This window comes from Nothobranchius furzeri, chromosome 13, assembly GCF_043380555.1.
Source record: "Nothobranchius furzeri strain GRZ-AD chromosome 13, NfurGRZ-RIMD1, whole genome shotgun sequence".
Classification (NCBI taxonomy): Eukaryota; Metazoa; Chordata; class Actinopteri; order Cyprinodontiformes; family Nothobranchiidae; genus Nothobranchius; species Nothobranchius furzeri.
The window spans coordinates 704,051-726,145 of NC_091753.1; the positions used below are offsets into that span (position 1 = coordinate 704,051).

Genomic DNA, 22,095 nt, shown 5'->3' on the forward strand with positions numbered 1-22,095 from the left:
TACACATTTGTGGGCTTATAACTTGGCTTCTGAATGTCCTAGAGAGGTTAGGTTTGTTTTAGTGTACTCCAATCAACAGCCCCTACAACCACAAAAAGGAATGGAGTCATTAGCACTTATGGTTTGTAAATGGCACCCAGAATTATGTTGCACGAAGCACAATTTCACATCATTCTGGGTCCATTTGTGTGAAAACAAGGTCCAATCAGGCTGAAACGTTACAGGAAGGTAGAATCTATTGAGTTGTAAGTGATCTGAACGTTTCATGATGATAGCACTTTCCTAAGGGGGTCAAACCATGTCCCAAAGGTCACCGGATCTGGTGTCAATTTAAAGAAGTAGTCCAGTTACATATTTGTGGGCTTATAACTTGGCTTCTGAATGTCCTAGAGAGATCAGGTTTATTTTAGTGTACTCCAATCAACAGCCCCTACAACCACAAAAAGGAATGGAGTCATTAGCACTTATGGTTTTTAAATGGCACCCAGAATTATGTTGCACGAAGCACAATTTCACATCATTCTGGGTCCATTTGTGTGAAAACAAGGTCCAATCAGGCTGAAACGTTACAGGAAGGTAGAATCTATTGAGTTGTAAGTGATCTGAACGTTTCATGATGATAGCACTTTCCTAAGGGGGTCAAACCATGTCCCAAAGGTCACCGGATCAGGTGTCACTTTAAAGAAGTAGTCCAGTTACACCTTTGTGGGCTTATAACTTGGCTTCTGAATGTCCTAGAGAGGTTAGGTTTGTTTTAGTGTACTCCAATCAACAGCCCCTACAACCACAAAAAGGAATGGAGTCATTAGCACTTATGGTTTTTAAATGGCACCCAGAATTATGTTGCACGAAGCACAATTTCACATGATTCTGGGTCCATTTGTGTGAAAACAAGGTCCAATCAGGCTGAAACGTTACAGGAAGGTAGAATCTATTGAGTTGTAAGTGATCTGAACGTTTCATGATGATAGCACTTTCCTAAGGGGGTCAAACCATGTCCCAAAGGTCACCGGATCTGGTGTCACTTTAAAGAAGTAGTCCAGTTACACATTTGTGGGCTTATAACTTGGCTTCTGAATGTCCTAGAGAGGTCAGGTTTGTTTTAGTGTACTCCAATCAACAGCCCCTATAACCACAAAAAGGAATGGAGTCATTAGCACTTATGGTTTGTAAATGGCACCCAGAATTATGTTGCACGAAGCACAATTTCACATCATTCTGGGTCCATTTGTGTTAAAACAAGGTCCAATCAGGCTGAAACATTACAGGAAGGTAGAATCTATTAAGTTGTAAGTGATCTGAACGTTTCATGATGATAGCACTTCCCTAAGGGGGTCAAACCATGTCCCAAAGGTCACCGGATCTGGTGTCTAAAGAAGTAGTCCAGTTACAAATTTGTGGGCTTATAACTTGGCTTCTGAATGTCCTAGAGAGATCAGGTTTGTTTTAGTATACTCCAATCAACATACCCTACAACCACAAAAAGGAATGGAGATATTAGCACTTATGGTTTGTAAATGGCACCCAGAATTATTTTGCACGAAGCACAATTTCACATCATTCTGGGTTCATTTGTGTGAAAACAAGGTCCAATCAGGCTGAAACGTTACTGGAAGGTAGAATCTATTGAGTTGTAAGTGATCTGAACGTTTCATGATGATAGCGCTTTCCTAAGGGGGTCAAACCATGTCCCAAAGGTCACCGGATCTGGTGTCAATTTAAAGAAGTAGTCCAGTTACACATTTGTGCGCTTATAACTTGGCTTCTGAATGTCCTAGAGAGATCAGGTTTGTTTTAGTAAACTCCAATCAACAGCCCCTACAACCACAAAAAGGAATGGAGTCATTAGCACTTATGGTTTGTAAATGGCACCCAGAATTATGTTGCACGAAGCACAATTTCACATCATTCTGGGTCCATTTGTGTGAAAACAAGGTCCAATCAGGCTGAAACATTACAAGAAGGTAGAATCTATTGAGTTGTAAGTGATCTGAACGTTTCATGATGATCTCACATTCCCATAGGGGGTCAAACCATGTCCCAAAGGTCACCGGGCCTGGTGTCACTTTAAAGAAGTAGTCCAGTTACACCTTTGTGGGCTTATAACTTGGCTTCTGAATGTCCTAGAGAGGTCAGGTTTGTTTTAGTGTACTCCAATCAACAGCCCCTACAACCACAAAAAGGAATGGAGTCATTAGCACTTATGGTTTGTAAATGGCACCCAGAATTATGTTGCACGAAGCACAATTTCACATCATTCTGTGTCCATTTGTGTGAAAACAAGGTCGAATCAGGCTGAAACATTACAGGAAGGTAGAATCTATTGAGTTGTAAGTGATCTGAACGTTTCATGATGATAGCACTTTCCTAAGGGGGTCAAACCATGTCCCAAAGGTCACCGGATCTGGTGTCAATTTAAAGAAGTAGTCCAGTTACACATTTGTGGGCTTATAACTTGGCTTCTGAATGTCCTAGAGCGATCAGGTTTGCTTTAGTGTACTCCAATCAACAGCCCCTACAACCACAAAAAGGAATGGAGACATTAGCACTTATGGTTTTTAAATGGCACCCAGAATTATGTTGCACGAAGCACAATTTCACATCATTCTGGGTCCATTTGTGTGAAAACAAGGTCCAATCAGGCTGAAACGCTACAAGAAGGTAGAATCTATTGAGTTGTAAGTGATCTGAACATTTCAAGATGATCGCACATTCCTATAGGGGGTAAAACCATGTCCCAAAGGTCACCGGGCCTGGTGTCACTTTAAAGAAGTAGTCCAGTTACACCTTTGTGGGCTTATAACTTGGCTTCTGAATGTCCTAGAGAGGTTAGGTTTGTTTTAGTGTACTCCAATCAACAGCCCCTACAACCACAAAAAGGAATGGAGTCATTAGCACTTATGGTTTGTAAATGGCACCCAGAATTATGTTGCACGAAGCACAATTTCACATCATTCTGGGTCCATTTGTGTGAAAACAAGGTCCAATCAGGCTGAAACGTTACAGGAAGGTAGAATCTATTGAGTTGTAAGTGATCTGAACGTTTCATGATGATAGCACTTTCCTAAGGGGGTCAAACCATGTCCCAAAGGTCACCGGATCTGGTGTCAATTTAAAGAAGTAGTCCAGTTACACATTTGTGGGCTTATAACTTGGCTTCTGAATGTCCTAGAGCGATCAGGTTTGCTTTAGTGTACTCCAATCAACAGCCCCTACAACCACAAAAAGGAATGGAGACATTAGCACTTATGGTTTTTAAATGGCACCCAGAATTATGTTGCACGAAGCACAATTTCACATCATTCTGGGTCCATTTGTGTGAAAACAAGGTCCAATCAGGCTGAAACGCTACAAGAAGGTAGAATCTATTGAGTTGTAAGTGATCTGAACATTTCAAGATGATCGCACATTCCTATAGGGGGTAAAACCATGTCCCAAAGGTCACCGGGCCTGGTGTCACTTTAAAGAAGTAGTCCAGTTACACCTTTGTGGGCTTATAACTTGGCTTCTGAATGTCCTAGAGAGGTTAGGTTTGTTTTAGTGTACTCCAATCAACAGCCCCTACAACCACAAAAAGGAATGGAGTCATTAGCACTTATGGTTTGTAAATGGCACCCAGAATTATGTTGCACGAAGCACAATTTCACATCATTCTGGGTCCATTTGTGTGAAAACAAGGTCCAATCAGGCTGAAACGTTACAGGAAGGTAGAATCTATTGAGTTGTAATTGATCTGAACGTTTCATGATGATAGCACTTTCCTAAGGGGGTCAAACCATGTCCCAAAGGTCACCGGATCTGGTGTCAATTTAAAGAAGTAGTCCAGTTACACATTTGTGGGCTTATAACTTGGCTTCTGAATGTCCTAGAGAGATCAGGTTTATTTTAGTGTACTCCAATAAACAGTCCCTACAACTACAAAAAGGAATGGAGTCATTAGCACTTATGGTTTTTAAATGGCACCCAGAATTATGTTGCACGAAGCACAATTTCCCATCATTCTGGGTTCATTTGTGTGAAAACAAGGTCCAATCAGGCTGAAACGTTACAGGAAGGTAGAATCTATTTAGTTGTAAGTGATCTGAACGTTTCATGATGATAGCGCTTTCCTAAGGGGATCAAACCATGTCCCAAAGGTCACCGGATCTGGTGTAAATTTAAAGAAGTAGTCCAGTTACACATTTGTGGGCTTATAACTTGGCTTCTGAATGTCCTAGAGAGATCAGGTTTGTTTTAGTGTACTCCAATCAACAGCCCCTACAACCACAAAAGGAATGGAGTCATTAGCACTTTTGGTTTGTAAATGGCACCCAGAATTATGTTGCACGAAGCATAATTTCACATCATTCTGGGTCCATTTGTGTGAAAACAAAGTCCAATCAGGCTGAAACATTACAAGAAGGTAGAATCTATTGAGTTGTAAGTGATCTGAACGTTTCATGATGATCTCACATTCCCATAGGGGGTCAAACCATGTCCCAAAGGTCACCGGGCCTGGTGTCACTTTAAAGAAGTAGTCCATTTACACCTTTGTGGGCTTATAACTTGGCTTCTGAATGTCCTAGAGAGGTCAGGTTTGTTTTAGTGTACTCCAATCAACAGCCCCTACAACCACAAAAAGGAATGGAGTCATTAGCACTTATGGTTTGTAAATGGCACCCAGAATTATGTTGCACGAAGCACAATTTCACATCATTCTGAGTCCATTTGTGTGAAAACAAGGTCCAATCAGGCTGAAACGTTACAGGAAGTAGAATCTATTGAGTTGTAAGTGATCTGAACATTTCATGATGATAGCACTTTCCTAAGGGGGTCAAACCATGTCCCAAAGGTCACCGGATCTGGTGTCAATTTAAAGAAGTAGTCCAGTTACACATTTGTGGACTTATAACTTGGCTTCTGAATGTCCTAGAGAGATCAGGTTTGTTTTAATGTACTCCAATCAACAGCCCCTACAACCACAAAAAGGAATGGAGTCATTAGCATTTATGGTTTGTAAATGGCACCCAGAATTATGTTGCACGAAGCACAATTTCACATCATTCTGGGTTCATTTGTGTGAAAACAAGGTCCAATCAGGCTGAAACGTTACAGGAAGGTAGAATCTATTGAGTTGTAAGTGATCTGAACGTTTCATGATGATAGCACTTTCCTAAGGGGGTCAAACCATGTCCCAAAGGTCACCGGATCTGGTGTCAATTTAAAGAAGTAGTCCAGTTACACATTTGTGGGCTTATAACTTGGCTTCTGAATGTCCTAGAGCGATCAGGTTTGCTTTAGTGTACTCCAATCAACAGCCCCTACAACCACAAAAAGGAATGGAGACATTAGCACTTATGGTTTTTAAATGGCACCCAGAATTATGTTGCACGAAGCACAATTTCACATCATTCTGGGTTCATTTGTGTGAAAACAAGGTCCAATCAGGCTGAAACAATACAGGAAGGTAGAATCTATTGAGTTGTAAGTGATCTGAACGTTTCATGATGATCGCACTTTCCTAAGGGGGTCAAACCATGTCCCAAAGGTCACCGGATCTGGTGTCACTTTAAAGAAGTAGTCCAGTTACACATTTGTGGGCTTATAACTTGGCTTCTGAATGTCCTAGAGAGGTCAGGGTTGTTTTAGAGTACTCCAATCAACAGCCCCTACAACCACAAAAAGGAATGGAGTCATTAGCACTTATGGTTTTTAAATGGCACCCAGAATTATGTTGCACGAAGCACAATTTCACATCATTCTGGGTTCATTTGTGTGAAAACAAGGTCCAATCAGGCTGAAACGTTACAGGAAGGTAGAATCTACTGAGTTGTAAGTGATCTGAACGTTTCATGATGATAGCACTTTCCTAAGGGGGTCAAACCATGTCCCAAAGATCACCGGATCTGGTGTCAATTTAAAGAAGTAGTCCAGTTACACCTTTGTGGGCTTATAACTTGGCTTCTGAATGTCCTAGAGAGGTTAGGTTTGTTTTAGTGTACTCCAATCAAAGCCCCTACAACCACAAAAAGGAATGGAGTCATTAGCACTTATGGTTTGTAAATGGCACCCAGAATTATGTTGCACGAAGCACAATTTCACATCATTGTGGGTTCATTTGTGTGAAAACAAGGTCCAATCAGGCTGAAACAATACAGGAAGGTAGAATCTATTGAGTTGTAAGTGATCTGAACGTTTCATGATGATAGCACTTTCCTAAGGGGGTCAAACCATGTCCCAAAGGTCACCGGATCTGGTGTCAATTTAAAGAAGTAGTCCAGTTACACATTTGTGGGCTTATAACTTGGCTTCTGAATGTCCTAGAGAGATCAGGTTTGTTTTAATGTACTCCAATCAACAGCCCCTACAACCACAAAAAGGAATGGAGTCATTAGCATTAATGGTTTGTAAATGGCACCCAGAATTATGTTGCACGAAGCACAATTTCACATCATTCTGGGTTCATTTGTGTGAAAACAAGGTCCAATCAGGCTGAAACGTTACAGGAAGGTAGAATCTATTTAGTTGTAAGTGATCTGAACGTTTCATGATGATAGCGCTTTCCTAAGGGGATCAAACCATGTCCCAAAGGTCACCGGATCTGGTGTCAATTTAAAGAAGTAGTCCAGTTACACATTTGTGGGCTTATAACTTGGCTTCTGAATGTCCTAGAGAGATCAGGTTTGTTTTAGTGTACTCCAATCAACAGCCCCTACAACCACAAAAGGAATGGAGTCATTAGCACTTATGGTTTGTAAATGGCACCCAGAATTATGTTGCACGAAGCACAATTTCACATCATTCTGGGTCCATTTGTGTGAAAACAAGGTCCAATCAGGCTGAAACGTTACAAGAAGGTAGAATCTATTGAGTTGTAAGTGATCTGAACGTTTCATGATGATCTCACATTCCCATAGGGGGTCAAACCATGTCCCAAAGGTCACCGGGCCTGGTGTCACTTTAAAGAAGTAGTCCAGTTACACATTTGTGGGCTTATAACTTGGCTTCTGAATGTCCTAGAGAGGTCAGGTTTGTTTTAGTGTACTCCAATCAACAGCCCCTACAACCACAAAAAGGAATGGAGTCATTAGCATTTATGGTTTGTAAATGGCACCCAGAATTATGTTGCACGAAGCACAATTTCACATCATTCTGGGTTCATTTGTGTGAAAACAAGGTCCAATCAGGCTGAAACGTTACAGGAAGGTAGAATCTATTGAGTTGTAAGTGATCTGAACGTTTCATGATGATAGCACTTTCCTAAGGGGGTCAAACCATGCCATGTGTCAATCAGACAGAAAGGTCTTACGGACAGATTCCGGCAAATTTCCGTTTTTCATGGCCTGTCTGAAAGGGGCTTAGGACATTCAGAAGTCAAGTTATAAGCCCACAAATGTGTAACTGGACTACTACTTTAAATTGACACCAGATCCGGTGACCTTTGGGACATGGTTTGACCCCCTTAGGAAAGTGCTATCATCATGAAACATTCAGATCACTTACAACTCAATAGATTCTACCTTCCTGTAACGTTTCAGCCTGATTGGACCTTGTTTTCACACAAATGAACCCAGAATGATGTGAAATTGTGCTTCGTGCAACATAATTATGGGTGCCATTTACAAACCATAAGTGCTAATGACTCCATTCCTTTTTGTGGTTGTAGGGGCTGTTGATTGTAGAACACTAAAACAAACCTAACCTCTCTAGGACATTCAGAAGCCAAGTTATAAGCCAACAAAGGTGTAACTGGACTAATTCTTTAAAGTGACACCAGGCCCGGTGACATTTGGGACATGTTTTTACCCCCTTAGGAAAGTGCTATCATCATGAAACGTTCAGATCACTTACAACTCAATAGATTCTACCTTCTTGTAGCATTTCAGCCTGATTGGACCTTGTTTTCACACAAATGGACCCAGAATGATGTGAAATTGTGCTTCGTGCAACATCATTCTGGGTGTCATTTACAAACCTTAAGTGCTAATGACTCCATTCCTTTTTGTGGTTGTAGGGGCTGTTGATTGGAGTACACTAAAACAAACCTGATCTCTCTAGGACATTCAGAAGCCAAATTATAAGCCCACAAATGTGTAACTGGACTACTTCTTTAAATTGACACCAGATCCGGTGACCTTTGGGACATGGTTTGACCCCCTTAGGAAAGTGCTATCATCATTAAACGTTCAGATCACTTACAACTTAATAGATTCTACCTTCCTGTAAAGTTTCAGCCTGATTGGACCTTGTTTTCACACAAATGGACCCAGAATGATGTGATATTGTGCTTCGTGCAACATAATTCTAGGTGCCATTTACAAACCATAAGTGCTAATGACTCCATTCCTTTTTGTGGTTGTAGGGGCTGTTGATTGGAGTACACTAAAACAAACCTGACCTCTCTAGGACATTCAGAAGCCAAGTTATAAGCCCACAAATGTGTAACTGGACTACTTCTTTAAAGTGACACCAGATCCGGTGACATTTGGGACATGGTTTGACCCTCTTAGGAAAGTGCTATCATCATGAAACGTTCAGATCACTTACAACTCAATAGATTCTACATTCCTGTAACGTTTCAGCCTGATTGGACCTTGTTTTCACACAAATGAACCCAGAATGATGTGAAATTGTGCTTCGTGCAACATAATTATGGGTGCCATTTACAAACCATAAGTGCTAATGACTCCATTCCTTTTTGTGGTTTTAGGGGCTGTTGATTGGAGTACACTAAAACAAACTAACCTCTCTAGGACATTCAGAAGCCAAGTTATAAGCCCACAAAGGTGTAACTGGACTACTACTTTAAAGTGACACCAGGCCCGGTGACCTTTGGGACATGGTTTTACCCCCTATAGGAATGTGCAATCATCTTGAAACATTCAGATCACTTACAACTCAATAGAATCTACCTTCTTGTAGCGTTTCAGCCTGATTGGACCTTGTTTTCACACAAATGGACCCAGAATGATGTGAAATTGTGCTTCGTGCAACATAATTCTGGGTGCCATTTACAAACCATAAGTGCTAATGACTCCATTCCTTTTTGTGGTTGTAGGGGCTGTTGATTGGAGTACACTAAAACAAACCTGATCTCTCTAGGACATTCAGAAGCCAAGTTATAAGCCCACAAATGTGTAACTGGACTACTTCTTTAAAATGACACCAGATCCGGTGACTTTTGGGACATGGTTTGACCCCCTTAGGAAAGTGCTATCATCATGAAACGTTCAGATCACTTGCAACTCAATAGATTCTACCTTCCTGTAACGTTTCAGCCTGATTGGACCTTGTTTTCACACAAATGAACCCAGAATGATGTGAAATTGTGCTTCGTGCAACATAATTCTGGGTGCCATTTAAAAACCATAAGTGCTAATGACTCCATTCCTTTTTGGGGTAATGGGGGCTGTTAATTGGAGTACGCTAAAACAAACCTGATCTCTCTAGGACATTCATAAGCCAAGTTATAAGCCCACAAATGTGTAACTGGACTACTTCTTTAAAATGACACCAGTTCCGGTGACCTTTGGGACATGGTTTGACCCCATTAGGAAAGTGCTATCATCATGAAACGTTCAGATCACTTACAACTCAGTAGATTCTACCTTCCTGTAACTTTTCAGCCTGATTGGACCTTGTTTTCACACAAATGAACCCAGAATGATGTGAAATTGTGCTTCGTGCAACATAATTCTGGGTGCCATTTACAAACCATAAGTGCTAATATCTCCATTCCTTTTTGTGGTTGTAGGTGCTGTTGATTGGAGTACATTAAAACAAACCTGATCTCTCTAGGACATTCAGAAGCCATGTTATAAGCCCACAAATGTGTAACTGGACTGCTTCTTTAAATTAACACCAGATCCGGTGACCTTTGGGACATGGTTTGACCCCATTAGGAAAGTGCTATCATCATGAAACGTTCAGATCACTTACAACTCAGTAGATTCTACCTTCCTGTAACGTTTCAGCCTGATTGGACCTTGTTTTCACACAAATGAACCCAGAATGATGTGAAATTGTGCTTCGTGCAACATAATTCTGGGTGCCATTTACAAACCATAAGTGCTAATATCTCCATTCCTTTTTGTGGTTGTAGGGGCTGTTGATTGGAGTACATTAAAACAAACCTGATCTCTCTAGGACATTCAGAAGCCATGTTATAGGCCCACAAATGTGTAACTGGACTACTTCTTTAAAGTGACACCAGGCCCGGTGACCTTTGGGAAATGGTTTTACCCCCTATAGGAATGTGCGATCATCTTGAAACGTTCAGATCACTTACAACTCAATAGATTCTACCTTCTTGTAGCGTTTCAGCCTGATTGGACCTTGTTTTCACACAAATGGACCCAGAATGATGTGAAATTGTGAATCGTGCAACATGATTCTGGGTGCCATTTACAAACCATAAGTGCTAATGACTCCATTCCTTTTTGTGTTTGTAGGGTCTCTTGATTGGAGTACATTAAAACAAACCTGACATCTCTAGGACATTCAGAAGCCAAGTTATAAGCCCACAAATGTCTAACTGGACTACTTCTTTAAATTGACACCAGATCCGGTGACCTTTGCGACATGGATTGACCCCCTTAGGAAAGTGCTATCATCATGAAACGTTCAGATCACTTACAATTCAATAGATTCTACCTTCCTGTAACGTTTCAGCCTGATTGGACCTTGTTTTCACACAAATGAACCCAGAATGATGTGAAATTGCGCTTCGTGCAACATAATTCTGGGTGCCATTTAAAAACCATAAGTGCTAATGACTCCATTCCTTTTTGTGGTTGTAGGGTATGTTGATTGGAGTATACTAAAACAACCCTGATCTCTCTAGGACATTCAGAAGCCAAGTTATAAGCCCACAAATGAGTAACTGGACTACTTCTTTAAATTGACACCAGATCCGGTGACCTTTGGGACATGGGTAGACCCCCTTAGGAAAGTTCTATCATCATGAAACGTTCAGATCACTTACAACTCAATAGATTCTACCTTCCTGTAAGGTGTCAGCCTGATTGGACCTTGTTTTCACACAAATGAACCCAGAATGATGTGAAATTGTGCTTCGTGCAACATAATTCTGGGTGCCATTTACAAACCATAAGTGCTAATGACTCCATTCCTTTTTGTGGTTGTAGGGGCTGTTGATTGGAGTACACTAAACCAAACCTGACCTCTCTAGGACATTCAGAAGCCAAGTTATAAGCCCACAATGGTGTAACTGGACTACTTCTTTAAAGTGACACCAGGCCCGGTGACCTTTGGGACATGGTTTGACCCCCTATAGGAATGTGCGATCATCATGAAACGTTCAGATCACTTACAACTCAATAGATTCTACCTTCTTGTAACGTTTCAGCCTGATTGAACCTTGTTTTCACACAAATGGACCCAGAATGATGTGAAATTGTGCTTCGTGCAACATAATTCTGGGTGCCATTTACAAACCATAAGTGCTAATGACTCCATTCCTTTTGTGGTTGTAGGGGCTGTTGATTGGAGTACACTAAAACAAACCTGATCTCTGTAGGACATTCAGAAGCCAAGTTATAAGCCCACAAATGTGTAACTGGACTACTTCTTTAAATTGACACCAGATCCGGTGACCTTTGGGACATGGTTTGATCCCCTTAGGAAAGCGCTATCATCATGAAACGTTCAGATCACTTACAACTAAATAGATTCTACCTTCCTGTAACGTGTCAGCCTGATTGGACCTTGTTTTCACACAAATGAACCCAGAATGATGTGAAATTGTGCTTCGTGCAACATAATTCTGGGTGCCATTTACAAACCATAAGTGCTAATGACTCCATTCCTTTTTGTGGTTGTAGGGGCTGTTGATTGGAGTACACTAAAACACACCTAACCTCTCTAGGACATTCAGAAGCCAAGTTATAAGCCCACAAAGGTGTAACTGGACTACTTCTTTAAAGTGACACCAGGCCCTGTGACCTTTGGGACATGGTTTTACCCCCTATAGGAATGTGCGATCATCTTGAAATGTTCAGATCACTTACAACTCAATAGATTCTACCTTCTTGTAGCGTTTCAGCCTGATTGGACCTTGTTTTCACACAAATGGACCCAGAATGATGTGAAATTGTGCTTCGTGCAACATAATTCTGGGTGCCATTTACAAACCATAAGTGCTAATGACTCCATTCCTTTTTGTGGTTGTAGGGGCTGTTGATTGGAGTACACTAAAACAAACCTGATCTCTCTAGGACATTCAGAAGCCAAGTTATAAGCCCACAAATGTGTAACTGGACTACTTCTTTAAATTGACACCAGATCCGGTGATCTTTGGGACATGGTTTGACCCCCTTAGGAAAGTGCTATCATCATGAAACGTTCAGATCACTTACAACTCAGTAGATTCTACCTTCCTGTAACGTTTCAGCCTGATTGGACCTTGTTTTCACACAAATGAACCCAGAATGATGTGAAATTGTGCTTCGTGCAACATAATTCTGGGTGCCATTTAAAAAACCATAAGTGCTAATGTCTCCATTCCTTTTTGTGGTTGTAGGGGCTGTTGATTGGAGTACACTAAAGCAAACCTGATCGCTCTAGGACATTCAGAAGCCAAGTTTTAAGCCCACAAATGTGTAACTGGACTACTTCTTTAAATTGACACCAGATCCGGTGACCTTTGGGACATGGTTTGACCCCCTTAGGAAAGTGCTATCATCATGAAACGTTCAGATCACTTACAACTCAATAGATTCTACCTTCCTGTAACGTTTCAGCCTGATTGGACCTTGTTTTCACACAAATGGACCCAGAATGATGTGAAATTGTGCTTCGTGCAACATAATTCTGGGTGCCATTTACAAACCATAAGTGCTAATGACTCCATTCCTTTTTGTGGTTGTAGGGGCTGTTGGTTGGAGTACACTAAAACAAACCTGACCTCTCTAGGACATTCAGAAGCCAAGTTATAAGCCCACAAAGGTGTAACTGGACTACTTCTTTAAAGTGACACCAGGCCCGGTGACCTTTGGGACATGGTTTGACCCCCTATGGGAATGTGAGATCATCATGAAACGTTCAGATCACTTACAACTCAATAGATTCTACCTTCTTGTAATGTTTCAGCCTGATTGGACCTTGTTTTCACACAAATGGACCCAGAATGATGTGAAATTGTGCTTCGTGCAACATAATTCTGGGTGCCATTTACAAACCATAAGGCTAATGACTCCATTCCTTTTGTGGTTGTAGGGGCTGTTGATTGGAGTACACTAAAACAAACCTGATCTCTCTAGGACATTCAGAAGCCAAGTTATAAGCCCACAAATGTGTAACTGGACTACTTCTTTAAATTGACACCAGATCCGGTGACCTTTGGGACATGGTTTGATCCCCTTAGGAAAGCGCTATCATCATGAAACGTTCAGATCACTTACAACTAAATAGATTCTACCTTCCTGTAACGTTTCAGCCTGATTGGACCTTGTTTTCACACAAATGAACCCAGAATGATGTGAAATTGTGCTTCGTGCAACATAATTCTGGGTGCCATTTACAAACCATAAATGCTAATGACTCCATTCCTTTTTGTGGTTGTAGGGGCTGTTGATTGGAGTACATTAAAACAAACCTGATCTCTCTAGGACATTCAGAAGCCAAGTTATAAGCCCACAAATGTGTAACTGGACTACTTCTTTAAATTGACACCAGATCCGGTGACCTTTGGGACATGGTTTGATCCCCTTAGGAAAGTGCTATCATCATGAAACGTTCAGATCACTTACAACTCAATAGATTCTAACTTCCTGTAACGTTTCAGCCTGATTGGACCTTGTTTTCACACAAATGGACCCAGAATCATGTGAAATTGTGCTTCGTGCAACATAATTCTGGGTGCCATTTAAAAACCATAAGTGCTAATGACTCCATTCCTTTTTGTGGTTGTAGGGGCTGTTAATTGGAGTATACTAAAACAAACCTGATCTCTCTAGGACATTCAGAAGCCATGTTATAAGCCCACAAATGTGTAACTGGACTACTTCTTTAAATTGACACCAGATCCGGTGACCCTTGGGACATGGTTTGACCCCCTTAGGAAAGTGCTATCATCATGAAACGTTCAGATCACTTACAACTCAATAGATTCTAACTTCCTGTAACGTTTCAGCCTGATTGGACCTTGTTTTCACACAAATGAACCCAGAATGATGTGAAATTGTGCTTCGTGCAACTTAATTCTGGGTGCCATTTAAAAACCATAAGTGCTAATGACTCCATTCCTCTTTGGGGTAATGGGGGCTGTTAACTGGAGTACTCTAAAACAAACCTGACCTCTCTAGGATATTCAGAAGCCAAGTTATAAGCCCACAAATGTGTAACTGGACTACTTCTTTAAAATGACACCAGGCCCGGTGACCTTTGGGACATGGTTTGACCCCCTATAGGAATGTGCGATCATCATGAAACGTTCAGATCACTTACAACTCAATAGATTCTACCTTCTTGTAACGTTTCAGCCTGATTGGACCTTGTTTTCACACAAATGAACCCAGAATGAAGTGAAATTGTGCTTCGTGCAACATAATTCTGGGTGCCATTTACAAACCACAAGTGCTAATGACTCCATTCCTTTTTGTGGTTGTAGGGGCTGTTGATTGGAGTACACTAAAACACACCTAACCTCTCTAGGACATTCAGAAGCCAAGTTATAAGCCCACAAAGGTGTAACTGGACTACTTCTTTAAAGTGACACCAGGCCCGGTGACCTTTGGGACATGGTTTTACCCCCTATAGGAATGTGCGATCATCTTGAAATGTTCAGATCACTTACAACTCAATAGATTCTACCTTCTTGTAGCGTTTCAGCCTGATTGGACCTTGTTTTCACACAAATGGACCCAGAATGATGTGAAATTGTGCTTCGTGCAACATAATTCTGGGTGCCATTTACAAACCATAAGTGCTAATGACTCCATTCCTTTTTGTGGTTGTAGGGGCTGTTGATTGGAGTACACTAAAACAAACCTGATCTCTCTAGGACATTCAGAAGCCAAGTTATAAGCCCACAAATGTGTAACTGGACTACTTCTTTAAATTGACACCAGATCCGGTGATCTTTGGGACATGGTTTGACCCCCTTAGGAAAGTGCTATCATCATGAAACGTTCAGATCACTTACAACTCAGTAGATTCTACCTTCCTGTAACGTTTCAGCCTGATTGGACCTTGTTTTCACACAAATGAACCCAGAATGATGTGAAATTGTGCTTCGTGCAACATAATTCTGGGTGCCATTTAAAAAACCATAAGTGCTAATGTCTCCATTCCTTTTTGTGGTTGTAGGGGCTGTTGATTGGAGTACACTAAAGCAAACCTGATCGCTCTAGGACATTCAGAAGCCAAGTTTTAAGCCCACAAATGTGTAACTGGACTACTTCTTTAAATTGACACCAGATCCGGTGACCTTTGGGACATGGTTTGACCCCCTATGGGAATGTGAGATCATCATGAAACGTTCAGATCACTTACAACTCAATAGATTCTACCTTCTTGTAATGTTTCAGCCTGATTGGACCTTGTTTTCACACAAATGAACCCAGAATGATGTGAAATTGTGCTTCGTGCAACATAATTCTGGGTGCCATTTACAAACCATAAATGCTAATGACTCCATTCCTTTTTGTGGTTGTAGGGGCTGTTGATTGGAGTACATTAAAACAAACCTGATCTCTCTAGGACATTCAGAAGCCAAGTTATAAGCCCACAAATGTGTAACTGGACTACTTCTTTAAATTGACACCAGATCCGGTGACCTTTGGGACATGGTTTGATCCCCTTAGGAAAGTGCTACCATCATGAAACGTTCAGATCACTTACAACTCAATAGATTCTAACTTCCTGTAACGTTTCAGCCTGATTGGACCTTGTTTTCACACAAATGGACCCAGAATCATGTGAAATTGTGCTTCGTGCAACATAATTCTGGGTGCCATTTAAAAACCATAAGTGCTAATGACTCCATTCCTTTTTGTGGTTGTAGGGGCTGTTAATTGGAGTATACTAAAACAAACCTGATCTCTCTAGGACATTCAGAAGCCACGTTATAAGCCCACAAATGTGTAACTGGACTACTTCTTTAAATTGACACCAGATCCGGTGACCTTTGGGACATGGTTTGACCCCCTTAGGAAAGTGCTATCATCATGAAACGTTCAGATCACTTACAACTCAATAGATTCTAACTTCCTGTAACGTTTCAGCCTGATTGGACCTTGTTTTCACACAAATGAACCCAGAATGATGTGAAAGTGTGCTCCGTGCAACATAATTCTGGGTGCCATTTAAAAACCATAAGTGCTAATGACTCCATTCCTCTTTGGGGTAATGGGGGCTGTTAACTGGAGTACTCTAAAACAAACCTGACCTCTCTAGGATATTCAGAAGCCAAGTTATAAGCCCACAAATGTGTAACTGGACTACTTCTTTAAAGTGACACCAGGCCCGGTGACCTTTGGGACATGGTTTGACCCCCTATAGGAATGTGCGATCATCATGAAACGTTCAGATCACTTACAACTCAATAGATTCTACCTTCTTGTAACGTTTCAGCCTGATTGGACCTTGTTTTCACACAAATGAACCCAGAATGAAGTGAAATTGTGCTTCGTGCAACATAATTCTGGGTGCCATTTACAAACCACAAGTGCTAATGACTCCATTCCTTTTTGTGGTTGTATGGGCTGTTGATTGGAGTACACTAAAACAAACCTGATCTCTCTAGGACATTCAGAAGCCAAGTTATAAGCCCACCAATTTGTAACTGTACTACTTCTTTAAATTGACACCAGATCCGGTGACCTTTGGGACATGGTTTGACCCCCTTAGGAAAGTGCTATCATCATGAAACGTTCAGATCACTTACAACTCAATAGATTCTACCTTCTTGTAACGTTTCAGCCTGATTGGACCTTGTTTTCACACAAATGGACCCAGAATGATGTGAAATTGTGCTTCGTGCAACATAATTCTGGGTGCCATTTACAAACCATAAGTGCTAATGACTCCATTCCTTTTTGTTGTTGTAGGGGCTGTTGATTGGAGTACACTAAAACAAACCTGATCTCTCCAGGACATCAGAAGCCAAGTTATAAGCCCACAAATGTGTAACTGGACTACTTCTTTAAAGTGACACCAGGCCCGGTGACCTTTGGGACATGGTTTGACCCCCTATAGGAATGTGCGATCATCATGAAACGTTCAGATCACTTACAACTCAGTAGATTCTACCTTCCTGTAACGTTTCAGCCTGTTTGGACCTTGTTTTCACACAATTGGACCCAGAATGATGTGAAATTGTGCTTCGTGCAACATAATTCTGGGTGCCATTTACAAACCATAAGTGCTAATGACTCCATTCCTTTTTGTGGTTGTAGGGGCTGTTGATTGGAGTACACTAAAACAAACCTGATCTCTCTAGGACATTCAGAAGCCAAGTTATAAGCCCACAAATGTGTAACTGGACTACTTCTTTAAATTGACACCAGATCCGGTGATCTTTGGGACATGGTTTGACCCCCTTAGGAAAGTGCTATCATCATGAAACGTTCAGATCACTTACAACTCAGTAGATTCTACCTTCCTGTAACGTTTCAGCCTGATTGGACCTTGTTTTCACACAAATGAACCCAGAATGATGTGAAATTGTGCTTCGTGCAACATAATTCTGGGTGCCATTTAAAAAACCATAAGTGCTAATGTCTCCATTCCTTTTTGTGGTTGTAGGGGCTGTTGATTGGAGTACACTAAAGCAAACCTGATCGCTCTAGGACATTCAGAAGCCAAGTTTTAAGCCCACACATGTGTAACTGGACTACTTCTTTAAATTGACACCAGATCCGGTGACCTTTGGGACATGGTTTGACCCCCTATGGGAATGTGAGATCATCATGAAACGTTCAGATCACTTACAACTCAATAGATTCTACCTTCTTGTAATGTTTCAGCCTGATTGGACCTTGTTTTCACACAAATGGACCCAGAATGATGTGAAATTGTGCTTCGTGCAACATAATTCTGGGTGCCATTTATAAACCATAAGGCTAATGACTCCATTCCTTTTGTGGTTGTAGGGGCTGTTGATTGGAGTACACTAAAACAAACCTGATCTCTCTAGGACATTCAGAAGCCAAGTTATAAGCCCACAAATGTGTAACTGGACTACTTCTTTAAATTGACACCAGATCCGGTGACCTTTGGGACATGGTTTGATCCCCTTAGGAAAGCGCTATCATCATGAAACGTTCAGATCACTTACAACTAAATAGATTCTACCTTCCTGTAACGTTTCAGCCTGATTGGACCTTGTTTTCACACAAATGAACCCAGAATGATGTGAAATTGTGCTTCGTGCAACATAATTCTGGGTGCCATTTACAAACCATAAATGCTAATGACTCCATTCCTTTTTGTGGTTGTAGGGGCTGTTGATTGGAGTACATTAAAACAAACCTGATCTCTCTAGGACATTCAGAAGCCAAGTTATAAGCCCACAAATGTGTAACTGGACTACTTCTTTAAATTGACACCAGATCCGGTGACCTTTGGGACATGGTTTGATCCCCTTAGGAAAGTGCTATCATCATGAAACGTTCAGATCACTTACAACTCCATAGATTCTAACTTCCTGTAACGTTTCAGCCTGATTGGACCTTGTTTTCACACAAATGGACCAAGAATCATGTGAAATTGTGCTTCGTGCAACATAATTCTGGGTGCCATTTAAAAACCATAAGTGCTAATGACTCCATTCCTTTTTGTGGTTGTAGGGGCTGTTAATTGGAGTATACTAAAACAAACCTGATCTCTCTAGGACATTCAGAAGCCACGTTATAAGCCCACAAATGTGTTACTGGACTACTTCTTTAAATTGACACCAGATCCGGTGACCTTTGGGACATGGTTTGACCCCCTTAGGAAAGTGCTATCATCATGAAACGTTCAGATCACTTACAACTCAATAGATTCTAACTTCCTGTAACGTTTCAGCCTGATTGGACCTTGTTTTCACACAAATGAACCCAGAATGATGTGAAAGTGTGCTTCGTGCAACATAATTCTGGGTGCCATTTAAAAACCATAAGTGCTAATGACTCCATTCCTCTTTGGGGTAATGGGGGCTGTTAACTGGAGTACTCTAAAACAAACCTGACCTCTCTAGGATATTCAGAAGCCAAGTTATAAGCCCACAAATGTGTAACTGGACTACTTCTTTAAAGTGACACCAGGCCCGGTGACCTTTGGGACATGGTTTGACCCCCTATAGGAATGTGCGATCATCATGAAACGTTCAGATCACTTACAACTCAATAGATTCTACCTTCTTGTAACGTTTCAGCCTGATTGGACCTTGTTTTCACACAAATGAACCCAGAATGAAGTGAAATTGTGCTTCGTGCAACATAATTCTGGGTGCCATTTACAAACCACAAGTGCTAATGACTCCATTCCTTTTTGTGGTTGTATGGGCTGTTGATTGGAGTACACTAAAACAAACCTGATCTCTCTAGGACATTCAGAAGCCAAGTTATAAGCCCACCAATTTGTAACTGTACTACTTCTTTAAATTGACACCAGATCCGGTGACCTTTGGGACATGGTTTGACCCCCTTAGGAAAGTGCTATCATCATGAAACGTTCAGATCACTTACAACTCAATAGATTCTACCTTCTTGTAACGTTTCAGCCTGATTGGACCTTGTTTTCACACAAATGGACCCAGAATGATGTGAAATTGTGCTTCGTGCAACATAATTCTGGGTGCCATTTACAAACCATAAGTGCTAATGACTCCATTCCTTTTTGTGGTTGTAGGGACTGTTGATTGGAGTACACTAAAACAAACCTGATCTCTCCAGGACATTCAGAAGCCAAGTTATAAGCCCACAAATGTGTAACTGGACTACTTCTTTAAAGTGACACCAGGCCCGGTGACCTTTGGGACATGGTTTGACCCCCTATAGGAATGTGCGATCATCATGAAACGTTCAGATCACTTACAACTCAATAGATTCTACCTTCTTGTAACGTTTCAGCCTGATTGGACCTTGTTTTCACACAAATTAACCATAGACTGTACATATACTGGACAAACGGATTCCATTGGCTTCAATAACACGTTTGTTGTCTATAATGGGAGGTGGCCACCACCGCCATTTTGACCGTGTCACAGGTTCCGTCCAGCCCAGACAATTCCATAAAAGGGAAGAGAGGAGGCGCTGAGGGTGTGGCTGTAAGGCTGGGCTCGAGTGACGACACCCAGGCGAACTAGCTACGAGCTAACCTGAAGCTAACCCTGGCTAACCCAAAGCTAAAGCGGAGGTGGGAGCCGAGCTAACGGATGTAGCCACCTAGCTTCAACCCAACCGGAGCTAACTGGAACACCCATCGACCTGAACCTTACACGGAATTTAGGTGGAGGTTTTCTGCGCCTGTTCGTGAGAAGTACCTGTATTAAAAAAGTTTTAAATCGGTAAGTTTATAATTTATTTCCGTAATGAAAACATTTTGCTTTGAGCAAGTTTTCAGTACAGTTTTTTTCGGCGCTATCACTCCTGAGTCGCACCAGCCATTAAATATATCATTAATAAGAGAAAATATATTTAAGTCGTATTTTGGGGGGACATTTTATTATCTTTCTTACAAAATCTGAGACCAAGCGTTTCACATAGCAACACAAGCACCGGTAACCATAACAGAATGAACAACAGCCAGCAGAGGAGAGGATGGCGGTGTTTCAAACCCTCCCGGCCGGCGAGGACAGCTCATTCCTGGGCTGGAGCCGGCCCTCAGCACCCCGCCACAGGCTCTAACAGATGCTGGCGGTGTTTGAAACCCTCCCAGCGGGACAGGGGAACTCATTCTTGTGTGGGTCGGAGTCGGCCCGCAGCAGCGCGGTGTAGCCTACATATTTTGTTATATAAGTCGCTCCGGAGTATAAGTAGCAGGACCAGCCAGAATATGTAAAAAAGTGCGAGTTATAGTCCGGAAAATATTGCAGTTATTAGTATTCGAGCTAAATTAGCAGCGTAAATACATTTCATATATTTCCAAAATGTGATACTTGTTTGTATCTTGTACAGCCAACTAGTCTTTATTCTGGACTCAGTACAATTTACCAAAAGTAAAGAGACATTCTACAGATGAAGTAAGCACAAGATAACTTACTGGAAGACACGGAATTATCATCAGAACCAGAACAAGAGAGCCTGATAACAGTCGTGAAAATAACAGTTAAAAAGTATGTATGTATAATAGAAATAAAAACATATTAGAATTAGTGTAACTCACTGTGATCCAAACAATAAATCAGCCATAGCTGATTAGTAAATATGACATGAGGTCTGGGAGTTTTTAATTTTCATTTTTATTTTTTTGTTAGATCTGTTTAAATGTCACCATGGCAGCCTGTGTGTCTCCAACATCAGCTACACAAAGCAAGTGTAAGTTCCACATACCTGTCTCACCACTTCATGTATGGTTTTGTACTTTAAACAATTATGACAAACCTGTTATTTTTTTCTCCATAGCCATTTGGATCATTGGAGACAGCTGAGTGAGGCGTGGTGCCCAGAGAGCTGCAGAGACAACCTTGGCCTCCCTGACGTCTGTGTCTCCTGGTTCGGTTGGGGCGGACCATCGACATACATACATGTGCCGACACTTTGCGCCCTGTTTTATAAACTGTAGTGTTAAAAATAAATGTTTTTGCTCAATTACTGGAATTTCTTTGGTTAAGACAAAAGTGAGGAATAATCATTTACAAGTTATTTGTACAACAGGCCCATTTTAAATCCCAACAGTTTCTTAGCAGACAATAGAAATGTGTTCTTAACTAACTTTACTTGGTTTAAAAATCTTACTAAAATAAACTTGAGTGCCGTATTGCAAAACCCAATCATACTTGTTATGTAAACATTAGCTTTGTAGATATTTTTTACAGATATATATTTGTGTGCAACAAAAACCAAACTTAAATAGTTTGTCATTCTTTATTGAAAAACAACAAAATACAGTTATACAGAAGTGTGGGAAAATGATAATGTGAAAGTATTGCTATTTAAATGTAATCCTATT

The 22,095-nt window shown here is 41.1% G+C and overlaps 1 long non-coding RNA gene across 1 annotated transcript; it reads left to right on the top strand.

Annotated features, from left to right (window-relative positions):
* The first annotated feature begins 20,451 nt into the window (after nucleotides 1-20,451).
* LOC129156194 (uncharacterized) lies at nucleotides 20,452-21,734 on the top strand. Its single transcript, XR_008560323.2, has 3 exons — nucleotides 20,452-20,491; nucleotides 21,401-21,461; nucleotides 21,549-21,734. It is a non-coding gene; the product is annotated as an uncharacterized lncRNA (long non-coding RNA).
* The last annotated feature ends 361 nt before the right edge of the window (nucleotides 21,735-22,095 follow it).